General features: G+C 41.7%; 1 non-coding gene across 1 annotated transcript; it reads right to left on the reverse strand.

Annotated features, from left to right (window-relative positions):
• Window positions 1-582: 582 nt before the first annotated feature.
• LOC112761861 (small nucleolar RNA R71) lies at window positions 583-690 on the reverse strand. The gene has a single exon (XR_003182233.1). It is a non-coding gene; the product is annotated as a small nucleolar RNA R71 (small nucleolar RNA).
• Between the last annotated feature and the right edge of the window lie 8,796 nt (window positions 691-9,486).

Below are 9,486 nucleotides of genomic sequence, written 5' to 3' on the forward strand. Positions count from 1 at the left end.
CTACTATGAGCTGCTTGTTTCTTCCGCTAGATGACGCGTTCACTTCCTAATCCAAGCTCGCCAGTATTCGATCCTGAGATTGAAAGAACTATTTCACGAATAAGGCAAGCTCGGTGTCGGTTAGTCCTCTCTGAGGGCGGATTTGAAACGCCATTTGAGGAAGAAACCAGCCCCCGTTCTACTGATTCGGTTGTTTTACGTGTAGGTGACATGGCAGAACCTAGGAGAGTTACTATCCAGGAGGAAGGAGCCCCTGATTTTACAATGCAACTATTTCAAGCGCATCACCCAGCGGTGGCTACAGACTTTGAAATAAAGACTGCACTGCTCAATTTGATGCCCAAGTTTCATGGCTTACCTGCTCAAGAGCCTATCAAGCACCTGAGAGATTTCCAAGCAGCCTGTTCTACTGTCAGGCGTGATGGTGCAAATGAAACTTCAATTCTGTTGAAAGCTTTCCCGTTTTCTCTTGAGGGAAAGGCAAGAGAGTGGTACTACACTCAACCCACAATAACTATATCCAATTGGGATACACTGAGAAGAGAATTCTTGGAAAAATTCTTTCCAGTTGAAGTTACTGATAAACTGAGGAAAGATATTTCCATGATTGTTTAGGATGAATCTGAGACTCTCTATGAATACTGGGAGCGCTTCAATAATCTTCTGGAAGCATGCCCCCACCATATGATTGACAAGATAGTGTTGCTCGATTACGTCACACAGGGCATGAGGCCCCAAGATAAGACCACATTGGAAAGTGCTAGCAATGGGTCTATGAAAAAGTACAAGACCACTGATGAAGCATGGCAATTGATTAGCGACTTAGCCGAATCCACTCGGAATCACAGGCAGAAATAATACCGTTCAAAAGCCATTGCAGAAGTATCCTCCAGCAGAGAGACTGTTGCTTTAACTCAGAGTATCTGTGAAATGACCAACTTGCTGAAACAGATGTAATTGAATCAACAACAAGTTTAGCAAGCTCAACCTTCTCCACCACAGCAGAGCCAACAGTTAGTCCCACAGAGAGTTTGCAGAGTCTGTGCTGATTATAGCCATTATACTGATGAATGCCCGCAGCTCCAACAGGAAGACAACACCGTGGCAGCCACTCGTAACTTCTATGACCGCCCCAACCAAGGGTACAATCAAGGTGGCAATTACAACCCTGGATGGCAGGGCAATTCTAACCAGAATTGGAGGGACAACAACAACAGAGAAGGCAGAGACAATCAAGGAAATCAGAGGTGGAATAACAACAACAACAGGCAACAGAACCAGTACCAGTCTTACAAAGCACCTCACCTGAGGCAATTCTAAGGACCACAGAATACCCAACAGCAGACCTCTCAAATTACCTATCCGTCTTCATCTGCTAATGATGACTTATTACAATCTATTGATCGGAGACAGCAGACCATAGAAAATAACATTAATGCCACTCTAAATGGTCTGAATGCTACTTTGCAAGCTCTTGTCTCACAGATTGGATCAATGAATAACTCCAATAACCAGCCTTCGAACTCCAGTGGAATTCCCTCTCAACCATTACCCAATCCCAAGGGTGGCATTAATGCCATCACCCTAAGGTCCGGAACCACACTACAGAAGAGGAACCAGGAGGAGCCAAGCCCACCAGAACACGCCTCAACTGAAGAGGTAGTGGAAATAGAAGATGTTGAAGAGGAAGAGGACATACAGGACATATCTAAAAAAGAAGAAGTTCAACCACAGGAGGAAGCATCAAAGGGTGCAGGCACTGCAGAAGACACCACTCCTATTCCATTTCCACAACTTGCAAGGAAGCCCAGGAAGCAGCTGGAACCTGATCCCAAAATGGTAGAGATATTCAAAAAGGTTGAGGTAATTGTTCCTCTATTTGATGTTATTCAACAGGTACCTAAATATGCAAAGTTTCTAAAAGATTTATGTATACATAAAGACAAAATTAATGAATTAGAAACTATTCCTTTAGGTAGTTCCATATCTGCTTTAATGGGTGGTTTACCTGAAAAGTGTAGTGACCCAGGTCCTTGTATAGTTAATTGTACTATTGGTGGTGTGATAATTTCTGACTGCATGTGTGATTTAGGAGCATGTGTGAGTATACTGCCTTTGTCTATATATGATATTTTGAGGCTCCCTCCCTTGAAAAGGTCGGCACTCGTTTTGTGTTAGCAGATAAAAGCATTATTACAGTGGTTGGAGTTGCTGAAGATGTATTAGTGGGCATTAAGGGACTCATATTCCCCACTGATTTTTATATTCTGGAGATGCCCCAAAATGACTCAGAGAAGCCATCATCAATCCTACTTGGAAAACCTTTCCTGAAAACATCAAAGTTCAAATTGGATGCTTTTTCAGGAATATACTCTTTTGAAATAGATGGCCGAGTAGTAATCTTCAATCTGGATGGAGTTATAAAGCATCCCCTAGAAGATCATTCTATCTTCCAGTGTGACATCATTGATGAAACCGTAGCTGAAATTCACCAGGAGGAGTTAGAAGAGAAGCACACAGGACAAAGTCCGAGTGTGGGGACACTCTTGGGCGACAATGAGGGCACTTTGCCATTATTACCAGCTTCAGACAATCCAGAGCCTGACCATGAGTAGAAGTTAGAGTTGAAACCCCTTCCTCCACACCTCAAATATGCTTACCTTGAGGACAAGCAAAAGTGTCCAGTTAGCATTGCAAGGGAACTCACTTCTCAACAAGAAGAGCAGTTATTTAGTGTGCTGAGGAGGCACAAGAAGGCAATTGGGTGGAGTTTGGCAGATATAGTAGGCATCAACCCTCAAGTATGTAAGCACAGAATATTTTTAGAAGAGGGAGCAAGACCTATCCGTCAACCCCAGAGAAGACTGAACCCCACTATCTTAGAAGTTGTCAAGAAGGAAGTAACCAAATTACTGGAGGCAGATATCATCTATCCCATCTCAGACAGTGAATGGGTGAGCCCAGTACAAGTGGTGCCCAAGAAGTCTGGCGTCACTACAGTGAAGAATGAGCATGTAGAGCTCATAGCAACCAGAGTACAGAACGCTTGGAGGGTCTGCATTGATTACAGGCGTCTCAACCAAGCCACTCGTAAGGATCACTATCCTCTTCCATTCATTGATCAAATGCTGGATCGCCTGTCGGGTAAATCACATTATTATTTTTTAGATGGTTACACAGGTTATTTCCAAATTCATATAGCTCCTGAGGATCAGGAAAAGACTACTTTTACATGTCCTTTTGGGACTTATGCTTACAAGAGAATGCCCTTTGGCTTGTGCAATGCACCAGCTACCTTCCAAAGGTGCATGATGAGTCTTTTTTCTGATCTTATTGAGGACTGTATGGAAGTTTTTATGGATGATTTTAGTGTATATGACGATTCCTTTAGCCTTTGCTTAGATGGATTATCTAGAGTATTAGATAGGTGTGTCAGTACAAACCTTGTATTAAATTTTGAAAAATGTCACTTTATGGTAAAACAAGGTATTGTACTAGGACATGTTGTGTCTAATACTGGCATTTCTGTAGATCCAGCAAAGGTGAATGTTATTTCTAGTTTACCTTACCCATCTTCTGTGAGGGAAGTCCGTTCGTTCCTTGGCCATGCAGGTTTTTACAAGAGATTCATTAAGGACTTCAGTAAGGTAGCACTTCCCTTATCCAAACTACTGCAGAAGGATATTGAATTCGAGTTCAGTGAGGATTGCAAACAAGCGTTTGATAAGCTGAAGACCGCCCTGACTCAAGCTCCAATTGTGAGAGGACCAGATTGGAGCCAACCATTTGAAATAATGTGCGATGCTTCCAACCATGCAGTAAGAGCAGCACTAGCTCAGCGTGAAGGTAAGGATCCTTTTGTTATTGCTTATGCGTCTAAAACTTTAGATGCCGCTCAATCCAATTACACTACTACTGAGAAAGAGCTTCTTGCTATTGTTTTTGCTCTGGATAAATTCCGAGCCTATTTACTTGGTACTAAGGTAGTAGTGTACTCAGACCACGCAGCTCTAAAGTATTTATTATCTAAAAAGGAGTCCAAGCCAAGGCTTATACGTTGGATACTACTATTACAAGAATTTGATTTAGAAATTAAGGATAGGAGTGGTAACCAGAATTTAGTGGCAGACCACTTGAGTCGCCTTGAGCACATTAAGGATGATTCTAATCCTATAGCTGATAATTTCCTATTTGATAACCTGCAAGCAGTATCTGAAGTAGTCCCTTGGTATGAACCTGTAGCTAATTATCTAGTTAGCCGCACTTTCCCTCCAAACTTTTCTAAGCATCAAAGAGACAAGCTGAAAAGCGAGTCTAAATATTATATATGGGATGACCCATATTTATGGAGATGTGGCGCTGACCAGGTAATTAGACGGTGTGTGCCTCAATCAGAATTCTAGTCCATCTTAGAGGCCTGTCACTCTTCTGAGAGTGGAGGACATTTTAGCCCTCAGAGAACGGCTAGAAAAATCTTGGACTGTGGATTCTGGTGGCCTACGCTTTTTAGAGACGCTGCTAAATTTTGTAAATCTTGTTTCCCATGCCAAAAATTTGGTAATATATCCAAGAGGGATGAGATGCCTCAACAAATTATGCTTTTTTGTGAAATTTTTCATGTTTGGGGCATTGACTTCATGGGTCCATTTCCAAATTCTAATGGTTAGTTTTATATATTGTTAGCTGTGGATTACGTTTCCAAATGGGTGGAAGCAATTTCTACCCGCACTGATGATGCTAACACTGTTGTTTTCTTTGTGAGAAACCACATTATTTGTCGCTTTGGATCACCACGAGCAATCGTGAGCGATCAAGGCACCCATTTTTGTAACAGGAGACTAACAGGATTAATGAAGAAGCATGGGATAATTCATAAGGTTGCAACAGCCTACTATCCTCAGCCTAATGGGCAAGCCGAGGTGTCAAACAGAGAGATAAAGCGTATCTTACAGAAGATAGTCAAACCTCATAGGAGAGACTGGAGCACCAGGCTACAAGATGCACTTTGGGCGTACAGAACCGCATACAAGACACCCATTGGGATGAGTCCTTTCCACTTAGTCTATGGAAAAGCTTGTCATCTCCCTGTTGAAGTAGAGCATAAAGCCTTTTGGGCAGTAAAGGAGTGCAACATGGGATTTGAGGAAGCCGGAGCTGAAAGGAAATTACAACTACAAGAACTGGAAAGCCTTCGCCTGGAAGCTTATGAAAACTCAAGACTATACAAGGAGAAGATGAAGGCTGTACATGATCAGCACCTCAAGAGAAAAGAGTTCCAACTTGGAGATTTAGTCCTCCTTTACAAATCTCGACTAAGGCTCATGCCAGGCAAATTGAGATCAAGATGGGAAGGTCCATACAGAGTAGAGAAGGCCGAACCATACGGAGTTTATCACCTAAGCCATCCTTCAAGCTCTGAACTTATCAAAGTCAATAGACATCGTTTAAAGCTATACCATGGCGAGCAGCTGAAGGAAAACAAGGAGCTCGAGATCTTCCTCTTGGAAGATCCCCACATAGCCGAAGACCGAGCTAGTAGAGCGTCCAACTTACGGACGTTAAAGCAAAGTGCTAGGTGGGAGACAACCCACCATGGTATGATCGTTCTTTTCTTTATTTTTAATTTTCTTATTCAATAACTCTTCTCTTTATTAGTACATTTCATGCATCTGCATTTACATACTTTTACTTTTAAAAAAAAAATCACGCGACGCGACCGCATCATTGACGCGTCCGCGTCGCAAGTAGATGGGAGAAAATAAAAATGCGAACAGAGAGTCACGCAGGAGCGTGGCTGGAGGCGTGCCAATGGCACAAATCACCCGACGCGACCGCGTCGCCGACGCATCCGCGTCACATGGGAACATTGGCCTCCCATGCGACCGCGTCACTCACGCGGCCACGTGCCTTGGAATTCGAAGTAAAAAGGGTGCACGACCGAAAGTTGTGCGAGAGTGGTGCTGGATTGGTGCTGAACACACAATTCTTTCCACGCGGTCGCGTGACCGACACGACCACGTCATATCCTTCTAATGGCCACTCACGCGATCGCATGCCTCACACGATCGCGTCACCCAAGATTTGGCAAAAATAATATTTCGAACAGAGAGTTGTGCGAGCGCGAGGCTGCCCTCGCACCAGTAGCATGATATGGGTTACGCGACCGCGTGACCGACGCGACCGCGTCATTCAGTTTAAGCGCAATTCGCGCAATCGCGTGCCCCACGCGGCCGCGTCGCTTGCACTGCACAGCTTCTCTAATTTGCCACTTATCTTATCTTTTCTTTTCTCCAAATCCTATTTTCTTTTTTCCCTCCTTATTTCTTCTTTCTTCCTTCTTCCTTCTTTCTCACTTTCTACCCTCTCTCTCTCTCACCACCATTAACAAGGTTTTCTTTTTCTTCTTTCCCCCTTATTTTTCTATTATTCTTCTTATTTTTATATGTTATCTTCTTTTCTTTTCTTTTTACTTTCATTATCCATATTTTATTTTTCTTTTTTTTTTCCTTTTTACTTGGTGTTGGAAACTTATTTGAGTCATTATTTCTCATTATATGCTTGTGGATTGTTGTTAAATTGTTTGGCAATTATATACTTTTGTTCAAGGGTTGCTTGCATGTTCACCTTAATACTTTCTATACCTTATTTACCATGCATGCTATGTGTTTGTGAAAAAGCCATATGGCATTATGCATTTTTCTACATTATCCTACTATTCAATGCTTGCTTTTCACAAATTTCCTTTACTATTGTATTAATTGAAATTAATTGTTAATACAAACGTGATGGTTTGTTACAAGTGATGCTTGATCTATGCTACTCATGCCTTTGCCAGCATGCCAATAAACACCTTGCATTCACTCGTCATCATATGCACTTGCTATTTTCCATTGATGACTTTTCACATGTAGTCATGACCATGTGTTAACATCATTTACCTTTTAATGTGCATTTATAACCATCCTTTTCTATTCTCTTCCTTGCTCTATCTTTTTGAATTTAATTCACTTTCTCTTCCCTTTTTCAGAATGGCCACCAAGAAGGGCAAAGAGAAAGCTACTCCCAAATCAACAGCAAGGAGAGGAATAAAGAGAGCACTAGTGGCAGAGCCTTCTTCAACTGCAGTCAAGCCCTCAACAAAAAGGATTAAGAGAATTATAAAGGTTAATGAAAAGGAGAAAGCCTTCCCAGCAAAGGACACTGCGCGATTTTCCAATCGCTACTGTGAACAGATGTTCCCCATCCTGGCAGAAAGGAGCTACAACAACGAATACCTCCTTATCCTCCCGCCCAATATTGCTACTTTTATTGAGCCGCAAATTGAACGAAGACAATGGGGTTTTCTACAGAGACAGTCGTGGCAGGTCAATCTTTCTTGGGTAGTCGAGTTTTACTCCAACTTCCACCTGCCAACCCTGCAGTCTGTCTTTGTCCGTCAGAAGCAAGTCCCCATTACAGAAGAGGCCATTCGAAGAGCTCTAGATCTTCCTCCTATTCCAGAACGATTGGACGCCTTTCAAAAAGCCGCACTCAAGCGCCAGATGTACCAATTTGACTGGGACGCTGTTCTCAGAGTTATCGCACTACCTGGCAGCCGTTGGATCTACGGATACCATCATACCCACCCTAAGGGAATCTCGGCTTCAGCACCTACCTTGGAGGCTCGCGTATAGGCACAAATCATGTCCTATTACGTCTTTCTGAGCACTCACGAGTCCTCCTTCACTGCGGACATGGCCGTTCTACTATGGTGCATCCTCACAGACCAGCCTCTGAACCTACCAAGACACATCCGAAATGCCATGGGACACGTACAAATCGCGGGCAACCTACCTTTTCCCGCCTTGGTCTCAGATCTTGTCTCAGCCACCGGAGTCTCCTTCAGAGCTGGGGACACCAAAGCCATGCTCCCACGGGATGATCAATATGTCCCTAATGGGAAATATATCAGACCCTCAGTAGCCACTACAAGCCAGCCTACTGAATCGGCTGCAAACATTCCTTCTTCCACACCACAAGCACCTACCACAGACCAACTGCTCCATCAGATACTCGAAAGGTTGGATCGGCAGGAACACAAAGCTAAGATGAGAGAGCGCCGTAACAAGCGCCGATTCACATACCTCAAGGAGCTGATTATGGAAAAATTCAAGGACTCAGACACCCCAGACTCCACTTCCTTTACCAGCACAGGGAGCCACGATAGTCCCGACTGTGGAGATACTGCTAGCAGCCCACCCCTGTTCCTGACAGATGGCACCGAGGATGGTGCAAAGCCTTAAGTGTGGGGAGGTCGGTCAGTACCTGACTCCCAAAGGTAATTTCTCTTCTCTAAACACCAATAAATTAGGATATTTAGTTAGTTTTTCTTTTGTAGAATAGGATAAATTGCATAGTAATAGATTAGTTGCATGCATGTTCTACTGGATTGGAAAGACAATAAGTTTCTTCTAAGACTCTATCTTTGGAATGAAATTTCACTAATTTTTAATTAAAATTTTTATGTTAAATTTGCTTGAAGTTGTATTTGGAACATGATTTTTGAGCTAAAGAACACACAACCTGTGAGATTTGAGCCTTTATGCATGGTTACATTATTTAACCATAATTATTTTATTCTTGTGTGTTTACTTCTCTATGATTGTGATCTATATTTTATTCCATCCTATATGTCCAATGTTTATTATATTTATATGTTTGCATATGATTTAGGCCATTAATTGTTTAGCTCACTTATCCAAATTAAGCCTACCCTTCCAATTACCTTTGTTAGCCACTTTGAGCCTTTAAATCCCATTTGTTCTATATTTTACCACATTACTAGCCTTAAGCAGAAAAATAAGTATATATCCCAAATTGAATCTTTGGTTAGCTTAAGATAGAATTGTGTGTGCTAATTAAGTATGGAAAATTGTGGGAACAAAAGATAATAAGGGAATGTGTCATGATAATATAAAAGGAATTTGGATACCTACTCATGTGAAACTATAAGAATTAAAAATCTATGTGCATTGATAAGCTATGTTTATTTTTATGCTTATGTTGAAAAAAAAAACCAAAAATATTCAATAAATAAATAAGGGGACAAAATTACCCCAATGCTAAGTTAAGAATTCAAAGATCAATGCATGTATGATAAAATTAAAATAAAACAGTTGATACATGAGTATGGAATGTGAAAGGGAATTCTGGGTAGCTAGGTACGAATTCTAAAGTTATATAGAATATATATAGGTTATGTTAGAGCTTGGGTTAATTAAAGATTCAATTTATAAGCTCACTTGACCATATATGTATCCTTACCATTACCTTGGCCCCATTACAACCTTGAAAAGACCTCATGATGTTTGCATTGGTATATTAAATGTTGTTGATTGGTTAGGAGAAGAACAAAGAATTAGAGAGCATGATTAGAGAAGGATAGAGTGATTGCCCTATACACTAGAGAAATTAGAGCGTACATACATCATCAGTGAGGGTTCAATG

The sequence above is a fragment of the Arachis hypogaea genome, chromosome 16, assembly GCF_003086295.3.
Source record: "Arachis hypogaea cultivar Tifrunner chromosome 16, arahy.Tifrunner.gnm2.J5K5, whole genome shotgun sequence".
Lineage (NCBI taxonomy): Eukaryota > Viridiplantae > Streptophyta > Magnoliopsida > Fabales > Fabaceae > Arachis > Arachis hypogaea.